The sequence below is a fragment of the Schistocerca gregaria genome, chromosome X, assembly GCF_023897955.1.
Source record: "Schistocerca gregaria isolate iqSchGreg1 chromosome X, iqSchGreg1.2, whole genome shotgun sequence".
In the NCBI taxonomy this organism is placed as follows: domain Eukaryota; kingdom Metazoa; phylum Arthropoda; class Insecta; order Orthoptera; family Acrididae; genus Schistocerca; species Schistocerca gregaria.
In genome coordinates, this window is record NC_064931.1 from 602,069,028 (window position 1) to 602,092,958 (window position 23,931).

At 38.7% G+C, this 23,931-nt stretch overlaps 1 protein-coding gene across 1 annotated transcript in view; it reads right to left on the reverse strand.

The window, feature by feature from the left end:
• Positions 1-18,006: 18,006 nt before the first annotated feature.
• Positions 18,007-23,931, reverse strand: part of LOC126298934 (acetyl-CoA acetyltransferase, cytosolic-like) — a 66,615-nt gene continuing 60,690 nt past the window's right edge. The window contains exon 9 of the mRNA XM_049990531.1: positions 18,007-18,466. The gene's annotated coding sequence lies outside the window, so the exon portion shown is untranslated. The remainder of the gene's footprint in view (positions 18,467-23,931) is intronic.

The following is a 23,931-nucleotide window of genomic DNA, read 5'->3' on the forward strand; positions in this document are numbered from 1 at the left end:
ATTTATCTTTTTAATATGTGAAGAGTATGATGTGGACCTATAAACTAGTATGGTGTCACTAATCAAGCTCTAAGATTACTTCAGTAGCAAAGACTAATTCAAACAAAATTAACTCTTCACTTCACTTGGAATAGTATATATTTTTACTTTTTAAGGAAAATTATGCAACACTCAGCTCAATTAACTTCAAAAATTCGTTCATGATAGTAATCAAAGCTAAATTAAGTTTCAATGAGTACAACTTATTTGCCTTTTTTCATCACCTGTGAAGCAGGTATTTTAGACAGTAACATTTACACAGTGTGGCACTGAATGTTTCAAAACAATACTTCACAATAAGCTGAGAGTACTTTAGGTTTGGGTTGTTTGGGGGAGGAGACCAGATAGGGAGGTCATCGGTCTCTTTTGATTAGGGAAGGATGGGGAAGGATATCGGCCGTGCCCTTTTGAAGGAACCATCCCGGCACTTGCCTGGAGCGATTTAGGGAAATCACGGAAAACCTAAATCAGGATGGCCAGACGTTGGATTGAACCGTCGTCCTCCCGAATGCAAGTCCAGTGTGCTAACCACTGCGCCACCTCGCTCGGTAAGAGTACTTTAGTAAAATTCTAAATAGCTTCACTTTTACTAATCCTTGCACATCTGACAAACATCAGTAAACAATAATAGTGCGTTTGAAACAGGATACTAAGTTTAATAAACACTTAGGAGGGTATCCTGCATAGGTTCATGATCAGGATAAAAGATACGGTTCCAAACACTGATTTATAGCATTTGTATTATTATTAAGATCACTCACACAATTTAACTGGTCCATGCTCTGATATATATCTGTGTGCATTAAGTTGGTGGACCAGTGGCAAAGTTATGGTGGCAAGCTACGTGGTGGCTAACCATACTCACAGCTCCTGTTGTTTGAATGCTCTCATTCGAGGCAAATTTCCTTGCAAAATGGCTTCCAACTGCCTCTCTTGGCACCGTCGATGTGTACCGTGCAACGACCAGCCACTGACTGCGTACTGTTCACACCAAGGAGCCGCCCAGTTCGGCCACGAAAACCATCTTTTACATTGCGCCACACCACTTCCATTGTGGAGGGACTTCACTACATCTTTTACATTTTACAATACAAGTGCCCTAAGCATGAACCAGTTTCCAGTACACATTATTTATCTTATAAACTTACACATATTATAAGATTTCATTACTTTAAACAATCATTTATCTTTTCCATATATACATTACAAACTTTAAATTTTCTGTCACAATTCAATGACCTTAACTAACAAAGAATAACCACTTCATAATAACAGATATACAAATGTACATAATATAAACCTACTTCTAATCGATGTAAGTGTTACAGGCATTCCTGCAAATGCCTGTGTTTAATGTGTAACTGCCGGATGTTTCATTTTTATATGCCTGTTAGTTATTGTTCAGTGCTGTATAGAGTGGACATTGTGTCGCACAGTTTGTGAATATCTAGATGGCAGAGTCAGAGGAGCAACATGTTTGCATTAAAGCTTGTGTGACACTTGAGAAAACCTTTACAGAGACACCAAATGATGCAGAAAGCATACAGTGATGAGTGCTTAAGCTGTACTTGGTGTTATGATGGTTCACAGAGTTTAAAAATGACTGGGCAGATGTTAAAGATCACCCTTGTTCAGGACACCCTTTGACATCTACCAATGGAGCTCATGTCAGGAACGTCAACGAAATTGTGCATGACAATTGAAGACAGACTTCCCAAGAGGATGCAGAATAATGTAACATTTCAGTTGGATCATGTAATGAAATCCTGATACAGCATCTTGCAATGCATCATGTTGCCAACAAGTACGTCCCATGGCTCACGAGTCGAGACCAGAAATACCTTTACCTCGCAATCAGTGTACAGCTGTTAGATAGCGCAAATGAGAATGAGATGTTCCTTAAGAGAATCATAGCTGGTGACGAGATGTGGATCTATGGCTATGATTCTGAGACCTAGGTTCAATCTTCACAATGGGTTGGAAAAGGTTCTTCAAGACCAAAAATAGCTTGTCAGGTAAGGTCACATGTCAAAGCCATGCTAATAGTTTTCTTTGGCTTTGAAGGATTTTTTCATCATGAACTGAAGACACAGGGACAAACTGTTAATCAATGGTACTATCAGGATGTGTTGCAATGCCTGCAAGAAAATGTGAGAAGGAAATGGCCTGAAATGTGGCGAGACAATTCACAGCTCTTGCATCATAACGCACTCAAACATTCATCCCTGTTGGTTCGTAACTATTCCACAAAAAATGAAATCACTTTGTTGCATCATCCTCTGTACTCTCCAGACCTGGCCCTGCAGTCTATTTTTATTTCCAAAGTTGAAAACACTGTTGGAAAGATGAATATTTGCAACAATAGATGAAAGAAAATTTGCAGATGGCACTTTGTGTGATCCAGCAAGAGGTGTGCAAAGACTGCTTTTGGAAATAGAAAAAGCGTTGGGAGCAGTGTATTAATTGTGGAGAGAGTATTCCAAAGGAGACCATAGTCTCTTTGTGCTGGCGATGATCAGAATTCGACATTACAGAAAAAAGTGTCACCGTGTCAATTAGTGCCCAGAATGGTAAGGTGAAAGGTACATGCAGAAAAATTTTGTGGACAAAGTTCCAGAATTTTTTGAACAGATCTTGTATATCCCACGTGCAACATTTAGCACAATTGCTTTTGTATCATAGAACATAGTCTCTTTGTGCTGGCGATGATCAGAATTCAGCATTACAAAAAAAAAAAAAAAAAAAAAAAAAAAAGTCGCCATGTCAATTAGTGCCCAGAATGGTTGGCTGTCAATGAGAGTTCCTGTCGTCTTGGTAGCTGTCATCCATGGAGGATTTTCATTTGCGGCAGCCTCACCTCGGTAAATGGTCACCCACCTTCGATTTTCTGAATTGAGCAGCTAGGTAAGTGGCTGGTACTTCTGTATGTCGATGGGGAATGGCTGTGGGAGCAACCTTGTTCAAAGTAAGGTGATGAGCTCAGGCCCACAAATCGACTATAATGGTGTGCAGTTGACTGGTGTGAATAGGACTGGAGTGATGGTTGATGTCTTTCAGCATAATATAAGTCAGACACTCGTCTTCTTTCTCTGCAGTAACAAACATCATGTCTAGGATGTCAACGGTGAAAATCAACTGACGTGTTGTCCTCCATCCACAAGATGTCTGTTGGTCTGTGGGCATTTTACTTGGTAGAGTAGAAAGTCTGAGTTGGCCAAGTCCACTCTTTGTGGTGTATTTGGCTGGTGCAAACTGATACACCACTTCCTCAACAGTCTCTACCAGCTCCTGACAAAAGAGGTTGTTCATGGCCATTATCTCTTGTGCACTCCATCCAAAATTTCTTGCTGCCATATACTGCCATACCTCTTCTCCTGCTATTTGGCATATGAGAGGACAATCCCATGGTGGTGTTCCCCCACTGCCATGGGGATCACAATCAGCAATAAATAAGACTCTTTTATCAGATTCCTTTCTGTTGCATTTGCTCAATATACTGACACCACTTGATGACTAAGTTTTTCATTGTTACATCCTTCAGCAGAAAAGCTTGGTACACCTTCTGCAACTCCTTTCATCAAATGTGTGATTTTGTTGGCTTTTGATGTATTCGGATTCACAATGTTCCAAAGGGTCAAAACATTCTATATGTATGACTGTGTCATTTTGCTATGACATTGGCCCCTCTGCTTCTGCTAAGTGGACTTTTTCCTTGATTGTCACCCAATGTTTTTTCCCAGTGTGGCCTGGAGCTTGTCACACCTATTGAGCTTCTCTTTGTTGTTCTCAAACCATTGCTTGTCTGTGCCATTTAAGTTAAAAATATACATTTGCCAAATATATCACATCACCTCGTCTGTTGTATTTGACAACTTGGTTGAATCCTTTGAGCCATTTCATCAGGTCATGACCTGCGCTTCTGGAAAATAGTGTTGGATGCCTGATGCTCAACTGACTTACTGCTGTTTTGGAATCCATCTGCCTCTTTAATATGCAGATCTTAGGAATGATGTACTGCTTGTATATTGGTTTGTAACCATTTAGGCATTGGCTTTTACGTTGCCTAATTAGAGTCAAAGTGATATACAGGGTGTTACGAAAAGGTACAGCCAAACTTTCAGGAAACATTCCTCACACACAAAGAAAGAAAATATGTTATGTGGACATGTGTCCAGAAACACTTACTTTCCATGTTAGAGCTCATTTTATTACTTCTCTTCAAATCACATTAATCATGGAATGGAAACACACAGCAACAGAATGTACCAGTGTGACTTCAAACACTCCGTTACAGGAAATGTTCAAAATGTCCTCCGTTAGTGAGGATACATGCATCCACCCTCCGTTGCATGGAATCCCTGATGCGCTGATGTAGCCCTGGAGAATGGCGTATTGTATCACAGCCGTCCACAATACGAGCACAAAGAATCTCTACATTTGGTACCGGGGTTGCGTAGACAAGAGCTTTCAAATGCCCCCATAAATGAAACTCAAGAGGGTTGAGGTCAGGAGAGCGTGGAACCACGGAATTGGTCGCCTCTACCAATCCATCGGTCACCGAATCTGTTGTTGAGAAGCGTACAAACACTTCGACTGAAATGTGCAGGAGCTCCATCGTGCATGAACCACATGTTGTGTCCTACTTGTAAAGGCACATGTTCTAGCAGCACAGGTGGAGTATCCCGTGTGAAATCATGATAACGTGCTACATTGAGCGTAGGTGGCAGAACATGGGGCCCAAATCAAGACATCACCAACAATGCCTGCCCAAACGTTCACAGAAAATCTGTGTTGATGACGTGATTGCACAATTGCATGCAGATTCTCAACAGCCCACACATGTTGATTGTCAAAATTTACAATCTGATCACGTTGGAATGAAGCCTCATCTGTAAAGAGAACATTTGCACTGAAATGAGGATTGACACATTGTTGGATGAACCATTCGCAGAAGTGTACCCATGGAGGCCAATCACCTGATGATAGTGCCTGCACACACTGTACATGGTACGGAAACAACTGGTTCTCCCGTAGCACTCTCCATACAGTGACATGGTCAACGTTACCTTGTACAGCAGCAACTTCTCTGATGCTGACATTAGGGTTATCGCCAACTGCATGAAGAATTGCCTCGTCATTCTAGGTCTTCCCCAGTCGCGAGTCATAGGCTGTAATGTTCCATGCTCCCTAAGATGCCGATCAATTGCTTCGAACGTCTTCCTGTCGGGACACCTTCGTTCTGGAAATCTGTCTCGATACAAACGTACTGCGCCATGGCCATTGCCCCGTGCTAATCCATACATCAAATGGGCATCTGCCAACTCCGCATTTGTAAACATTGCACTGACTGCAAAACCACGCTCGTGATGAGCACTAACCTGTTGATGCTACGTACTGTAGAGCAATAAGTCGCATGTCAACACAAGCACCGAAGTCAACATTACCTTCCTTCAATTGGGCCAACTGGCGGTGAATCGAGGAAGTACAGTACATACTGAGGAAACTAAAATGAGCTCTAACATGGAAATTAAGCGTTTCCGGACACATGTCCACATAACATCTTTTCTTTATTTGTGTGTGAGGAATGTTTCCTGAAAGTTTGGCTGTACCTTTTTGTAACACCTTGTAGACGTTTTCAAACAGTCAGTCTCCTCTAAAAATGTCGAGCTGAAGTCATAATAAGTCCAAATCCTAAGGCAGGGTCATCGACGAAGTAAAACACCCAGAATCACATTCATTATTGACAACAATGTGCAGCTAGATGAGAACAGAGTTCCTGGACAGAGTGTGCAGTTAATTATACAAACACAGAATATTCCAGAATGCTGGTGTTTATGCAAACATCAAACATTCCCAATTACACAAACATGACAAGTAAGGTATTTCAGGAACCTTCCAGAAATGTCAAATACTAAATAACGTACAGTTTCTGGCAGTTGGGCTTGAACTGGCATCCCGCACCATGCCAGCCAGCGGTGCTAACCACTACACTACACTGGATGCACCACAGCTCAAAGCCATATCTTAAAGCAGCTTTGTATCCCCAGTGTGTCCAAAAAAAAGTGTATTATATACTGATTGTGTATAAATGCAACCTTAATGGATATGGTGAAGCCAGGAGTGAGAATAAATAAAATCATAGATGATGTAGACTTAGAAGGCAAAATGTTGTACAATAGTGATTTTTTTCAGCTGTATAATTGTTACAAGTAATGTGGAAAGTAATGAGGCTGATGTTTGTATTGTAGGCCAACAAATTTTGTAAAGTGAAACAAACTGAAAAATAATATTGTTGCTACCATTTCACTTTGATATGGTTTAATTTAAAAATTGTGTGTTAAGAGAGATACAAGAAAAAAACATATGCGAGAATTGGAATATTATGTTCAGATTATGAAAAATGTTGTAGATGCAGAAAAATTAGATAAAAGTCTGCAAAGCAGACACAGGCTGCATTTGAACTGTGGAGTAAGCGTTTTCCATGCAAAAAAACAAAGCAAAATAATTAAAAGGCAAGATCAAACTGAATAACCAAATGTATGAAGACAGTTCATTTGTCAGTGAACTTTAAGTCCCTTTTTAGAGTAAAGCTGTCTTAAGCACACACATATGAAGAAAAATAACATCAGTGTGAAAAACTTGATTGGGAAGATGAACTTACTGCAATGACAGCCATTTAACCAGCAGCAGTGAAAATAAAGCAAGGCAAGAACAGCTTAATAATATATAGTTGGCTTGTATAGATCACCAAACAGTAATGGGGATGAATTATTCTATCATTTAGAAGAGCTTCTGGACAAACTCTCAAATCATATGAGATGTGTCTCATAAGCTGGAACAAACTGTCTTGTGTACTCTGATATTTTATAATGTTATAACCTTATCCGTATAAACTTGTCATGATCAACAATGACACGGCTGACAAACATCGACTGACCATGTTACAAATTAAAATATGAAATAATTAGTGGTCAGAACAATTGAATATTATATAAACAAAATTTGACCAAAATAATCTTGAGGAGGTCCTTGCATATTGAGAGTGCAGGATGGAATGCAAAGCAGATGATACTAATGAAAAGCACGGACATTTCCACAAAATATTTAGCAACAGTTTTAATCAGTCCAGTGGCAAAAATACTAAGGGAAAAAAAAGACATTTAAAATTCCTTCAAAAATTACCAAATTATATAAGATATGAAAGATCTATATTTTTGTCATGCACATCTCACTGCAGTATTTCCTAATAAAGTAGAAACCCCAAAGAGAAACACATAGAGCATCCCTAAAGAATCTAAGAGCATAGAAAGGGTATCTAGGCAGCAGTCATACAATACTACAAATTTGGTGAGTGAGTCAAAGACAATATATGATTCTTTAATAGAACAATTTTGTAAGCCACACAGGGAAAATGGATAGTTTAACACTTCTAATAAACTCAACTAAAATGGAAATTCCCCTTTTCCTGAGAAGTTTTATGGAACATGATTTCAAATAGTCAGTGGTTGTTATGATGAATCGTGTAGATTGCTTAAAGACTGCATAAATGAATTCCTAACATGATTTCAAATAGCCATTGGTGGTTGTAATGAATCATGTAGATTACTTAAAGACTGCATAAATGAATTCCTAAGTCCATTTAACACAATTAATAAACAGATCAGTTGACCAAGGGACTTTTCCTGATCTTTAAACATCACTGAGATATGACTATTTTATAAAATGGGAACAACCATCAACAAACAATTACAGGTCACTTTTATTGATGTAAACATATCACAAATTATTGTTTGAACAGAACCTTATTTTCCATCAACATAAGGTATTACATAATTCACAGTACAGATGTCGCAAAAGGTTGACAGGTAATAGCAGCAGTGTTGTGACAGTGCCACAACATTTAACAGTGCCACCACGACAGTACGCGCAAACGGCGATAGAGGCGCTCCGCAAATCGGCTGAGCGCGGGAGCGCCACCTAGCTACTAACGGCGCTGGCCGCATGTCACGGCATGACAGTCGAATACGAGAGACTGAGTTGTTATCATGTGATCAGCTATTGTTTCTAAGAGAGAGTGTTGAATATCCACGCAATTATTGGTGATTAAAGGTTATAACAAGCAATAACAACTTTTTCCTGTGGATACAGGAAACAAACATTGGGATAAAGGAAACAAACATTGGGACTTCTGTAGATTTGTCTACTCCCTTTCACTCACGTGAACTAGCAAATTATGGGATAAGAGGGTTAGAACTCTGTGATGTCATACATGCCAGTTTCATAGTTTTAGCAAACTTTCTCAGCAAAAACATATGGCTATTACTACACACAGAGAAATTGAAGTAGTTGTGAAGCAGATATGGTTTAATTTTGTGCTTCAAGTTAATTTTATCATCTATTAATTTTTATACATCAGTGGGCACATGGTCAAAGATCTTTATGCTCCAATACCTCAATCCTTTCTGTATCATACTAACACTGGGTGCTGGATAGTGTAAGTCATATATGAATGCTACTGTTGTTTTCAAATGATGATTGATAGCTGATGACAAGTTTCATAAGGGAATATATGTAGTGTTATACTGTGGTCAGTTGTTGTTGCCATTGTGATCTTCAATTCAAAGACTGGTTTCATGCACCTCTCCACTCTCGACTATCCTGCACAAATCTCTTCATCTCTGCATAACCACTGCAACCAACATCTACTTGAACCTGCCTCCGGTAGTCAAGATTTAGTCTCTCTCTGCAGTTTTGCTCCCCCCCCCCCCCCCCTTTTCTCCACAACATTACCAAATTGACCATTCCCTGATGCCTCAGTATTTTTCATATCAATAAATCCCTCCTTTATTCAAGTTTTGGCACAAATTTCTTTTCTTCCCAATTTGATTCAGTACCTCTCCATTAGTTACTCAATCTACCCACCTAATCTTCAGTGTTCTCCTGTAGTAGCACATTTCCAGTGGTTCTATTCTTTCGTTTATCAGGTTCCATGGGACCATGATAGCCAAAGCTTCTTGGTCATAGAACAAGTCAGTCTGTAGTTTACAAAATGCTGATAATGTAAGTTCACAAATTTACACTGCAGATCAATCTGGCGGCCCTTTTCTGGGCTAAAAATATTCCTGGTGAGTGCACAGAGCTGCCCAACAATGTAACACCACATGGGGTAATAGAATGAAAGTATGCAAAATAAACAAGTCCTAATGCTTCAGTGTCAGAAATGGGGGAAGTGTATTCTTATAGCGAAGATCGCAGCATTCAGTTTCTGCGTAAGATCTTGAACGTGAAACTTCCAAGACAGCCTTTCACCTACCCTCAGGTCTAAGAATTTAAAATGGATGACTTCACTGACTGATTATCTTCACAAAATAAAATTTCATTTTTTATAAGAGTTACGTGTCAGAAACTGTGTGCATTGTATTGTGTTCTGTTCCAGTTAAGCGTTAATCTGTTCTCTTAAAGCCACGTGCGAATGTTACTGACTACCCTATTAGCAACACCATTTATATTGCATCCATATCTTTGACGGTAACACTTGTGTCATTTGCAAAGAGAAATTATTTTCTCTGGAGAATCTGTCAGAAAGTTTATATTGGAATCCCCACACAAAATAAATCATCTCTTCTGTAAGAAAGTCCTTGCAGAGAAATCAGGAAAGATGTACCCCTTCAAAACAGCCCTCTTATTTCTTCGTTATGTAAATGATGTTCTGAGGTACAAATAATGTCAGTGTCAACATCTATTATCAGTTCATCTATTTTACCTTTAATGACTAATATTTTGATGACATAAGGTTACTGTGCCTTCTGATCGGCATTCCCCACTTACTGAACTAACTTCCAGCACTAAAGGTACCTTCATCAAACAGGAATACCTCCTACCTGATTCCATACTAAAAAGTTTTGCATTACTACATGTAATCACTGAACTTAGCCTTGGGTGACCCATTATCATCTACTGCAGCACTTACCAACCTTTTCAGCTGTCGGACCCCTTCTACAGTCGAAAATCCTTGGCAGACCCCTTCTACAGATGAAAATCCTTGGCGAACCCCTAGTCAATCAAGAGCACAATAACTTTAAATTTCAGAGCGAAACCCATGGGAACTGAAAGCTTCTTAATGCAAGTGCCATATTCCCAATGACCCCCCCCCCACCCACCCTGAAGTATCAATAGTCTTTGGAGCTTATTGTGATTGTTCTTCCTTTGGTTGTCCTCCCTCCTCATAAATTTCAACTGGAAACTTCCCTTGTGAAGGCAATGGAGAAACCGCACCCTTCTTCAATGATCTGACTTCAGCCATGGGTCCATGTTGGAAGTAATAAACTGGTCAAAAATTGACTTATGAAATAGGTAGTGCAGTGACAAAGCAAGTTTAACATTTAACAATGCCTGGAGCCGCATACATGCCAGCGAGCGCAGTGATTGGTCGACAAAGCTCGCTTCGTGCATGCGTAAAAGGTTTAAGCGCGTCCAACGCCATGAGCCGGCGCACAAACGACCCCCATACTGTTGCGAAACAGTCGATCAGAGAAGCCGCATTCACCGGCACTAAACTGTGTATGCATTCTGACTTAGGAACCGCAAACGCTGCTTGGGAATATGACCTGAAGTAAAAGTACACATATTTTACACACAGAAAAAAAGTGATGATATTGATTTTCACATTTTTATTCAATAATTTTACTCATTATTTTATACGATTTGGTCAAAGGTGGTTGTGGACCCCCTAGAAAGAGCCAGTGGACCCCTAAGGGGTTCGCGGACCACATGTTGGGAAGTCCTGATCTACTGTAATGTCAATTACAGGCTTCACCAACCACCCCAATCCTATTCAGGTGCAGGCCATGTGTAGTATAGCCCACCCTCTGATACTATCACCTGGTACTACCAAAGTGTGTGTCTTGTTAGCATTCAAAATACCCTCTCAAGTCCAACACTGACCTGCCTCACTGCACTGTCAAGATGTGGTTAACTGTAATGCCAGAACAGCTGTGAACATTATGGTCCAGGTATCAATCCTGTCAGGCACATTCGACTTTGATACCCCAACAAGTCAGCAGTTGCAGAGCACTGTTTGTCTGAAAATCACGAAATGGACTACCAACATACCAGGGTCTTGGCACAGACATCTAAATACTGGGACAGCGTTGTCAGAGACGCTATCAAAATTCATACCAGGGACAGACTCATCAACCGAGATTGCGGCTACAACCTCAGCAGGGCATGGGAACCAGCATTGAGTCTAATTAAAAAGACGCTCAGCAAAGGAAACGAACGAGTGACTAGGGCAGACGAGGCAAATAAACTGACGCTACCACAGACGATGACGCTAGTGTCTCACCGACCACCGAAGCATGGGCGCGGACCACGGAGAGAACGCCTTGCGATGGGAGGAGATTTAAGACAGCCACTCGTCCTCAGGAACTCAGTTCGTCAGCACATCAGACGATGGCGACATGTCTGTTCACCGAGATATTGTGCTCGTTGGACACTATGGTCCAGCAGTACACCCATGGACTGTTCGAGCAAGAAGTATGCTGGGAGAAACAGAAGAATCGCATCATGTGTCCTGGTTCTCTCTCACTGTCAGCTCTCCTAGTGACTTCATACTTTCACAACTTCACTTTTTAGAAGCTCTTTTCTGTTGGTTTGACACCTGAACACTTATTGTTGTGTTGTACCAAGGCCTCCTTATGACACTCTTCTTTGTCTCTAGTATGACAGTATCTCTTGGCTTCCATGTTGTCATTATGCTTCGCTTGCAGACTTGGGCGCTCGGTCGTTCCACCATGTTGCAATAGCTTCCGTGTTTGCCACAACTTGCTCACTATTTCCCCCTAGCAGCTGATTAATACAAGTGGTTCAGCTCCTGGGAGCTGCCAAGGAAGAATTTGCGCAACTTTTTAGTGTCTGCTGGGAATACTAATCTGGGACATAAAATTATAATCAGAATCCATCAGCAGTGGCAGTGTGAAGGTGGTGGAATAGTTTAACTATCAATGATCTGCCTCATGTAAATGCCCCAAGAGAAACTGATTTCCATCCACTCTGTGGCTGGTTGTATTTTCATTTTGGTAGATCCCAGATGACAGCTTTGTGTGGTCAGAGATCATGTAGTATAGTTACCACTGCTTGTGGTGTCGCCATTAAATCTATGACTTACATGTCTCTGCAATTAATATATCTTCGTTCCTTGATAGCAAAGATAAAAGATGTTACAAGATTTTACATGTGTTCTGTGTAGCAAGTGACTGTACAGAACTGCATGAATGGCTTTCTGAAAGTTAAGTGCTTAAAATTCTGGTTTTGTAGATTCTGTAACGATACATAATGAGCCGACTTTTACATGACCTGTGCTTGTGAGGTCAATGTTGGTCTCTACAGACACACTGATTATCCCTAAGAAATTTCCATACAAGAGCACATAACAACTTTACAAAAATCTAATGTGATATAGGTTCATAATTGTGACAGAATAAAGTAGTACAATGGTTGAGACACAAATTCAGACAGGGTAATGTCTAAATTCCCATTTGTTCTACCTTTTCTCGATTTTCAGCAGTTACCTGAAACACTTCAGGCGGATGCTGGAATGGTTCCTTCCAAAAGTATATCATTGTTGAGTCAAAGTTTGTGCTCATTTTCTAATGAGCCGATTGTCAATGGAAATTCAAATCCCTAAGATATCTTTTTCCTATACTTTTGCTCATCTGTTCCTGTGATCATCTTAAAAAACTGGAATGATGTGCATCTCCTATCATACAGAATGGTCCTTTGTTCCAAAGACTAATGACAAAAACTACTGCTTGAAAAGAGAGTGGTGGGGGCAGTTCTTGTGTAAGACTGTGAGAGGTAGCCCTCAGTTCCAATAGCCTTCCTTCACTTGAAGGAGAGTCGTTACTTTCCAGTTCTATAGCTTTATATCTGAGTGTAAAGAGGAATTTTTAGTGTAGTTTTCTTCACTGAGACCATTTTGTATGTATTTCAACATTATCTTATCTTCAGTTCTGAAATATGATCAATGAGTGACTGGATAGACAATTTTTCCTACAGACGTTGTATGTAGGAGCATTTTAGCATTTCTTCTTTTTTAAAGTATTTGGCACACAGTATTTTCTTTAACAGTTACTGAATGCTTTCATTATAGATGTCCTCATTTTGAGCTTGCACTTTTCCCCCCTTCACTGAAGCTTCAGCTTTATTTGAATCTCTGTTCTTGTGATAACATTTTAAAACTGTTATTGAAATATGGGATTAGTGGTCATGTTATCACCACAGTGCCAAGTTAATAAATCCATCAAGAAGGCTTGGAGAGTTTTTATGCTGGAAAGAAAAGATACACTGTTGTTAGCATTCTACTTACACTATGAATGGACATCATTTAGTTCAAATATTATGGACAAAGAGGAATTACGAGCAATGTTTACATGGACTGTAAATTATGCTCTGGAAAAGTATGTGCTGAGTACATTGATTAAGGACCAGAAAGGCTCACTGTAGTTTAATAACAAAACTCTGAAAATGCTGAGGAGCAGTTACTGTTGCAGTCTCAGTTCAAAAAAAGACATGGAAATGTTGACAGGTAAAAGCTGGCAGAAATTAAAAGTGTCTGTAAAAAGATCAATGTGGAAAGCATTCAAAAACTTCTGACAGTATAGGCCGGCGAAAGATAATTACAGTCCCATGTAAAATCACCAACTTGGTCGAAGGCTTCTGTCCAATCATTCTTCAACCAATCTAGTTTGGCAATAGAAGACAGCAAAAGAGAAGATGAAGTTTTACATTTTGGATTTACAAAAGCATTCAAAGAGGAGGATCATACAGACACACAGTCAATCATTTGATAGTCACAGAGATTCCTGTATGGAGGACATAGGAATAGGCATCCCTGGTGTCAAGAAGCAACTGAGATAGTTAAAAACTACTGAGTCGCTCTATCCAAATAGAATCCGAATTCAGTTTTTACAGAGGGTACTCTTTGCAACTGGCACCTTACCTTGGCAGCTTGCCAACCTTCACCCAGCACAAAGACCCAAGTGGCTGGAAAAAATCACAGGTGACTCTTGTGTATGCGAAGGGCAAAAGGGCAAAGGAACGAAACTGAAAAATTACAGATCACAATCCTTAAACATCAATTTGCTGCAAAATTCCTGAGCACATTCTAAGTTTGAGTATAATAAATTTCATTGAGCAAAAAAGCTTCTATTCACAAATCAGCACAGATTTAGAAAGCATCACTCATGCGAATCTCATTTTACCCTTTTCTCACATGATATGCCACAAACCATTGTTGATGGGCAACAGGCAGACTACATCCCTAGCTAGCTTAGTGGGAGGTGTTTGACACAGGGCCCAGCTGCAGATTTTCAACAATGGTCTGAACCAATGGATTAGGTTCACAAGTATGAGTGTGACTCAAAGTCGCCTTAAGTAACAGAACCTAGTAGGTTATCCTGGTGGTTAGTGTTCATCAGAGACAAGCATATCATCAGTCCCCAAGTGAAGTGTGGTAGGGCCTCTCTTCTTCACTATATACATACATGATTTGAGTGACAGGGTGAGCAGCAATCTGTGACTGCTGCTGCTGCTGCTGATGATGATGTGTTGTATGGGAAAGTGTTATCGTGTGACTGTAGGAGGTTACAGAATTTCTGTCTGGTGTGATTAATGGCAGTTTGCTCCAATGTAAGTGTAGAAAAATGTAAGTTAATGGAGATGAATAAATAAACAATCCTTCCGTATTCAAATATATTGGGTTGGTGTACAAGTTCATAGAATTTTCCCATATGTTTAATGAACACATCAAATATGCATAGAAGAGACTAGTCATCAATAATATAGTCTCCTTCACTATTTAGAACAGTCTGCCAATGTTGGGGGTAACTTTTCGATTCCGCAACTGTAGAAATCATGTAGTTTTGAGGCTAAGAATTGATAGAGCCATGTTCGGAGCATTTTCATTCCAAGAGGAAGTCCCTTGAAGGTTGTTTGATAGAGCGCAAAAAAGGTGACAATTTGAGGGAGCAAGATTAGATGAGTAAGGTGGATGCAGAATGATTTCCCAACCCAACTCCTGTATAGTGTTTTTTTGTCAGTTGAGAAGAACGCAGGCAGGCGTTATCATGGAGTAGCATCACTTCACGCAGTCTTTCTGGTCATTGTTCTTTGACTGCATCTATAAGACATCTCAGTTGTTGAAAATATATGTCAGCAGTGATGGTTACACCTCGGTGAAGCAATTCTTAGTACAGCACAATGTCACAGTTCCAACAGATACATAACATTACCTTTTGTGGATTTGCGTAGGTCTACTTACAGCGAGTTGCTGCTTTGTTTGGTCAGCCATTCCTTTCTTTTCCTTGTGTTAGCATAAGGACACCATTTCTCATCACCAGTAATGATACAGGATAGAAAGGGTCGGTGTTGTTCACGAGCCAATTGATGATGAGCAAGCAGAGATGCACATATTACCACCCACAGATTTTTGTGATTTTGGCTTAGAACGTGTAGTACCAAAACACCCAATTTTTCAACTTTCCCCAATGTATGTAAATGCTGCACAATGGAGGAACGATCACAGTTCATCACAGTTGCAAGATCTTGAGTAAACTAGTATCACTAATGTCAAAACGGCCCTCCTTAAAACAAAAACCACTTTCTTGTTGTGCTGTGTCTAATGGCTTTATCCTCATACACAGCGCAAATATTTCTGGCTGCCTCTGCTGCTGTCATCCCTCTACTGAAATAGAAGAATGTTAGAAATGGTCTGACTTCACCACCTGGCAATCCATTTTCTAGCATCCAAAGCGCTATCAACCATCTCTAGATCACAAAGTGACTTATATGTATACACAAATAGTGACAGTGAACTACAAATAAAAAATAACCATCGATAAATAAACTCACAGCAACTGGAATACCAACATACAAGACAAGAACACTACAAACTTTTGCATGAACCTATTAGTATTGGTGGTGAGCTGCTTGACAGTCATGACAAATATCTAGGTGTAACATACCAAAGTGATATGAATTGGAACAAGCATGTAAGGTTGGTTGTAGGGAAGGCGAATGGTCTGCTTTGGTTTACTGGGAAAATTTTTGTAATGTGTAATTCACTTGTAAAGGAAACCAAAAACAGAACACTACTGTGATCCATTGTTGAGTTCTCCTTGAGTGTTTGGGATACCCATTGCATACACATCAAAGTCATTCAGAGGCATGCTGCTAGATTTGTTATCAGCAGGTCTGATCAACACACATGCATTATGGGGATCCTTTGAGAACTCAAATGGAAATCCCTGGAGGGAAGACTACATTCTTTTCTTAAAACACTGTTGAGAAAATTTAGAGGACCAGCATTTGCGGATGACTGCAGAGCATTTCTACTGCTACCGATATATATTTCACGTAAGAATCACGGGTGAGATAAGAGAAATTAGGGCGGGTATGGAAATGTACAGACAGGTGTTTTTCGCTTGCTTCATTTGCAAGTGGAATAAAGGGACTGACCAATAGTGACAAAAGGTATGCTCTACTATACACCATACAGTGGTTTGCAGAGTATGTATGTAGATGCAGATGTAGATTTTGTAGAGAATGTAACTATCCACTGCATACCCTACTAAACATTTTGAGTGTGTTCACACTGTGATTAATTTCATTTATGTTTTTCACTGGACAGAAAGACTTGGGTGATGGTCTAACTAAGCAACAGATATCATAAACAAAGTCAGCCATTTCAAAGTGTGAGTACTCTCAAGATCAACTGCAATACCAGGGAATATGTACAACCTGATGTGTTGCCCTTCCTTCACCTCATTCATTGCACTGTCTCTCAATCAGGCAATTTTCGACATGTTGCTAGAAATATCGAAGACATTTAAAATGCATAATAGATATCATTTCTTCCTTGGCCTGCCTCTCACCTGATATATCACACACTGTGAGTGTTTTGTATTGTGTCAGTATCATGATGATGATACTAGCCCAGCAGTCAATACAGCTGAACGTTTAGCTTTGACAAAAGATATCTTGAATACCATAGCTTGGTAATACAATCATTGTCTGCCTGATTCAAAGACATTAAATGTAGCTCTTACCACAGGATTGATGACGTCAAATATTGATTTCGGTCCTGAAATGTGACTGGATTTATCATTACATTCAAACCTTTCTTTGTTTATATGTGGATTATACCTCATTCATTTATGATTATTTGCTCATGGTGTTGCAATTTCTGTTTGTCATACAACAGTGAACCAGATCATTGGAAAGCTCATATTAATTTGAGCTTTGACTATGTAGAAGAAATTCTGTGTTTTTTTTTTTTTTTTTTTAATTTTTCTGATTGGCATCACATTTCTAATAGAGATTTGTGTGTTTAATTATGAGATGTACTGTGTTGTGCTTGGACTACGCACTAGAAGTTAACACTGCTTGACTGTTGAAAATGAAGTGTTTTACTGCTTTCATGACTGGATTCTCAAGGCTCATATCTTAGATCTTTTCATGGTATTGGAAGAACCTCACCAGGCAAGCTATTTGTTGTTCTGGGAACATTAGCACAAATGAAACGTCAAAATATCTCAAATTCTTGAAAAGCTGAGAACCTAGACATACATAATAGACATGTAAAACTTCTCTTGTGATTTTCTTGGAATTGCCAGAGGAGTGCACCTTACTATTTGCACATTATGTTGTTTCAATGGCCTACTAAAGGCATATAAAGTTTGAAGTAAATAAATGATCCCAACATCGTGGCCTCCCCTTGTAAGATAATGTGTATGTGTGTATCCTGGTTGACTCTTCTCTTCATGATAAAAGCTATGAAGTATGATAAACGAATGATTGAATAGAATTCTTTGCAAAAAAAAGGTAAAGTATGATCTTGAAATCAAGCAATATATTTCAATAACTTGTGGGACCAGTGGTGTCAGACATATGCAAAAATAAAATCATCAATTTTAAATTACACTGAATTATTTATTCACCTTTAAGGATTTTCATTATTACAGCTGATTTTCATAAGATCAATTGTCTCATGAATCATTAGTTTTCACTTCAAATAAATATAATTCATACACCAATGAAAATATTACCCCAAAAACAAAGTACACATTAATGCATACTGCACAGACAAAGCACAGGGTTTTGTACACAAAACCTTTCTGCCACATACAGTCTACACAATTCCTCTCACTGATCCAGTATAAGTCAAAGACTACAAAAAAATAAAGCTAATATATTGTATTTTCACACTGCCATAGATAAAATTTGTTACATAAGAGGCCAACATAACCAATAAATGCTATTTAAGAACCACGATCCATAAAAACTGTGCACATATATAGAATATACTACCAATTTTCTATAATACGTATGCCACACACCTTATTGTCGAAAGGAATGGTGCTATAAAATCCTGAAACAAACATAAAAACATTAATAGTCACACAATCATAAAATGTATGAGTTAATTTTACTTACATGAACTCTGCTACTTTATATGTAATTGATGAGATTACAATGTAAAAAATTTTCAGAATTTTAATATTGGGAACTGAAAGAAGCTGAAGATTTTTTTTCAATAATAGATACACCGACAAGCTGTGAAGCTTGAATAATGTCCTTGTTTCTTGCATTTGGGACACACAATAATGTGTTTATTAGAGCCTTCACTAAAACAGCCTGAGACCAATAAGATTCAACTGATAAAAGTGAAAAATTCTAAAAGCAGAAATTCCAAAAATGTCACTCTCTTCTTATTCATTCACACTGACTTCCACATGATATTCAACCACAGGGTAGGTAGAATGATTTCAACTGTCTGCACTAAACTTTACAGTTAAAACATTGATAGACTGATGGGGGAAAGTGTAAAATAAGTACTCACGCAAGTGTGATTGGTTGATCATTAGCAACACAAACTGATGACAAAGCTACTATTCAGTTTTATTACGTTAAATCTGTACACCAATAGCACTGCAGATTGGTGGGGAAAACTGCCCATTTGATGTTATATTCATTTTAGACTTAGTTTCTACAGCAGATGGTACCATTTTGTTGACAACTTTTAGTTTTTGAAGGACGCTCACACTACGGAACTGCTCAGCGCCAATTTCTAGATCATTTGAAACAGTCTCCAAGCATCTCAAACTGGATAAACAAAGGTTCTGTAGTGTTTCCAAGGGAACCTTATACCATTCTTCCTACAAACAGTGACACATTCAGGTAAGGATGATGGAGGTGTATGGTGATCAGGCACCCTTCTCTCCAAAGCAGAACACAAAGGCTGAATAATATCAAGATCTAGTGACTGTGGTGGTCAGGGGAGATGTGACAATTCATCCTCATGCTCAAAAAACCAATCCTGAGCGATGTAAGCTGTGTGAACTGGGGCAATGTCATCACTGAACACATCCCCATTGGGGAACAAAGACTGTACCATAGGATGGACCTTATCAGCCAATATGGTCACACAATCCATGGCAGTATTGTGATCTTGCAGAGTAAGTATGGGGGTCCATGGAATACCACGATATGGCTCGCCAAATCATCACTAAACCCTCACCATGTTTCACTCTTTGGACACAAACAAGCCAGAAGTTGAAAACAGTGTGAAACAAGACTCATCCAACGTAATTACTTTCTTCCATTGTTCTATAGTTAAGATTTTAAGGCTTTGGTATGATATTTTCCTGCTACAGGCATTTTAGTCACTAATGAGTGGTCTCGGAATTCCAAAATGGTTCAAATGGCTCTGAGCATTATGGGACTTAACATCTGTGGTCATCAGTCCTCTAGAACTTGGAACTACATAAACCTAACTAACCTAAGGACATCATACACATCCATGCCCGAGGTTGGAATTCCAGCTTGCCCCGCAACTCCCTGCTTATTATGAAGTTCCATTTGTATTGTTTTGAGGCTGATAGGGTTTGTGAGTTCTACAATGACTTCTGCAGATGATGTGCTCTTATTACGGCCACAATCCTCTTCAGTGACACACTGGACTCATGTTTGGGGAGGATGAAAGTGCACTCCCTGTCCAGCCATCCAAAATTAGATTTTTCGTACTGTTCCTAAATCACTCCAGGAAAATGCTGGTATGCTTCCTTTTGGAAAGTGCATGGCCAATTTCCTTCCCCATCTTTTTGTAGTCCAAGTTTGTGCTCCGTCTCTAATGACTGCACAGTCGACAGAATGTTAAACTCTTATTCCTCCTTCCTTCTCCCTTCAATGACCGTCTATCACCATCACTTACACACTTTTGTCCCTGTTGTGACTTTGCAGATGTTGTTTTCCCACTCTCCCTGCATGCAGTATAAATCTTTGATATGGTGCCTCTTGAAACACTTAACACTTCAGCTAACTCGGTTATGGAAACACCCACCATGAGCACCAACAATTTGCTCTGACATGATGCACTCATAACTACACAGAACCATGATTGATACCTGCAACATATTGAGGATATTTCACAGGTGCTGTTTGGGGTCAAATACAACAGCGCAACCTGCAGGCTTGCCTAACATCTGTATTTACATTCAAACATGTACATCTTGCAATGCTTTTGTAGTTTCGTACAACCCACATAGTTATGCCATAGCGAAATGTATTCATGTTGCTGAACACCATCATAATCATTTCTCAAATGTAGTGACTGAGGACACTGTTTTACATTTGCACAATGTTTCTACTTTTCTGGTGTGTAATGCATTTTGATTTGGCACTTCACTCACTGCAGTCATTATTTTGATGTCCCTACAATGGCAACACACCAGCTGGTATCCTGCAATGTGATTTAAACAACAATTCTGAAACATTTATGTCAAAACAGGCAGTCTTTTACAATAAGTGCTCACAAGTAAATACATGTTTAAGAAAATATTAAATATTCATTAACTTACTTTTATTATGTAATTGACAATATATTTATCTTTAGACCAAATTTTGAAACATATTCTGACCTTCTGTTGAAACTAGCCATTTGCTAGATACTCCATTGATATATCCTAACAAATCTCATAGGGCATATAATGTGGCACATCATAGCAATTGACAACAATATAATACACACCAATCATTCTGCTGATGACTCATCTCACAATGGACATGGTTGATACCAGAGATTAAAGTGATTAATGTAATTTGCCAAAAAACTTTCATCCAATATGTTTGAAGTTTTATATAATTTTGTTAGTTAACCTAAATGGCAAATATCCATATCATAACTTTCAGTTCAATTTGATTATAATTTTATATTATTACCGATAACTGATACGCACTTCATAGCTGTATCTATCTTCATCGAATATGTCAATTAGTGCGACACTATTAGTTGCTATATTACCAAACATTTCAATGAACACTATCACTATGTTTCAGCACTGCTTTTGCAGAAGCACAAAACATGGGTGTGAAACAAAGGCTGAGCTTGTTCCCCGCACCAATATTCTCCCTGTGACTGTCTAAGTGTTCACTTTTTGACTGTTCATGATTACTTGCTACATTAAAGTATCTGCGCAATAGAAATGAAATGTGTGTAAGTAAGCACTGTAAACTTTTTTTTTGATGATGACTATGACTAGGTGCAAAGGTCTGGTAGTTTCATGCACTTAAGCAGGTATATGTATACATGTTTGTGTTTTTTAAGTTTTATATTCTTTTGTGAATGAAAAAATTAAAAAGTTGTTACTTATTCCACATCACTGAAGGCCACTGTACTTAGGACCTGTGTAAGGGACATATAGGATGTCAGTGTCCTGTAAATGTTTATTATGCATTTTTTCGAAGGATCTCCTCACTATAAGAAATATTTGAGTTTTGTGTTTCATTAATAATGATGATATCAGAAGTTTGTTCATGCTCACAAAGCTCAAGGAGAGGGATGGAAACTGGCCATATTCTTTTCAATGAAACCATCCCAAAATATGTCAATCAGTTTACAGAAATCCTTGAGAACCTAAACCTGAACTGTCAGACAGGAGTTTGAACCCAAACTCTTCCAAATGAACGTCCTGCGGTGTAACCACTGCACCATATGGCTCAATTCCTCAGTTTGGGTCAGAAAATTGAACAAAATTTGTGAGTCTATGGAAAGAACAGAAAATCTAATCTAATTTCATCTTCTGAGTAATCTCTATGGTGACTGCTTCTCACAGTGGATATATGCAGCTGAGTGAATCTGGATTCCATCTCTGAAAAACTCATTACATAGTTGCCTCAAAATAAATTAATACTGCATTCCTATCACAGTCCAAAAATTTCTCAGAATTTCCTAATTTAAAAAGGCGAATGTCTTGATTTAACTCCAATTTCCAGAATAATCTTCAAATTAGTGCCCTCAGATTTCTACATAGCAACTACAGTGATTTTCTGAATTTTGGAAGCACTGGTAGGAGGAGTCCATTTGCTGTAGTATGTTCAATTCTTGTTTTCAATCAATTTTGACCTATTCAATCATAAAGGGTTAGACCGTATGAGCAGCTGACAGTGGTCACACTGTCTTCAACAACGAGTCAAAAAATAAGCAGTGTGTTGCACAGGTACAGCATTCTGTTCAAGCAACTGCTTTTAGTTGTTATATGTTTCAGGCCATTTACATTCAACATTTTCCCTGAATATCCTCAAACTGCAATGTAACAACATGGCAAGCTGAAATAAGTTTCTTCTAGACAGTTCCACAAATGATGGGAAGAAAACGTGATAGTTCAATGGCTTTATAGTCTTTACCTGTCTGCTTCCTGTTCCCACAAATATCTTCTTCATACACTTTTACAATCAGTTCAGTATTACATGGCAGTCAAGCAAAATGTTTGCCATCCTCCGCAAACTCACAGTCATTTTTGAATTTTCTGAATGGTCAGTCATGAAATGTACAATATGGCTTACACACTAGAGTGTATGTGCTATTCATCTAAAATTACCAAATGTTACTCCTTTTAAAGACATGGGAAACGTGAAAAACTAAATCACTTTATGAATTTCCTTATAGTGCCTAATAAAAACTAATTTTTTAAAGTATCTACATAATTTTTAAAGAGACAGTGGACACAGTCTATGAGAATTTATAAAATCAAATTTTTCCTAGCATTCCTGATGTGACTTGTGAACAGAATAAACCTACAAACAGAGGCTGTTGAGTTACTTGGTCAATGAGAATGATTTTGAAATTTCTTGGCAGATTACGACTGTGTATCAAATCTAGACTTGAAATTGGGATCTTTTCCTTTCACAAGCAAGTGCTCTTGGCTGCCAATGAAGGGCAAAGATCTCGAGTTCAGGTATCGGTCTGGCACACAGTTTCAATCTTCCAGGAAACCTTCATATCAGCACTCACTCCACTTCAGTGAAAATTTCATTCTGTGAATTAAATTAATTTCCTTGCTTTCTGCAATCATCAATAGTCATCACTAGTTCACTGGCAATGGAGTGACTGTTTTTTTCATGGATAAAGAACATATTAAGATTCCAGGGGAGGGTTTGCTATTGTTATGTTTACATTTACAGTGAAACCAACCCCGCTTTTACACTTTTCAAGGGACACGGTGTAAAATGCGGGGAATAATGTTTAAAGCTGTAAAAGTTAAATATAGGATATAACATTGCATTTTTGCACATTATGTATTGTATATGTACATAACAGGCATCAAAAGACTTGTCTGGGGCGTGTTTATTATCTAATAAAAACTGCCGATATAACTGGAACTGATAACTAGAATTGATGGTTTTGGAAAGCCTGCAGCTGTCATTCATTATGTAAATAATGAAATATTGCCCTAGTTACATATTTTTTCGGGCTTAGCATGACACATTTCTAGAATTTTTTTGTTGTTGTCAAGTGCAAAAATGTATATAACTTTTTGTGTGCTGTTTGAATATGTG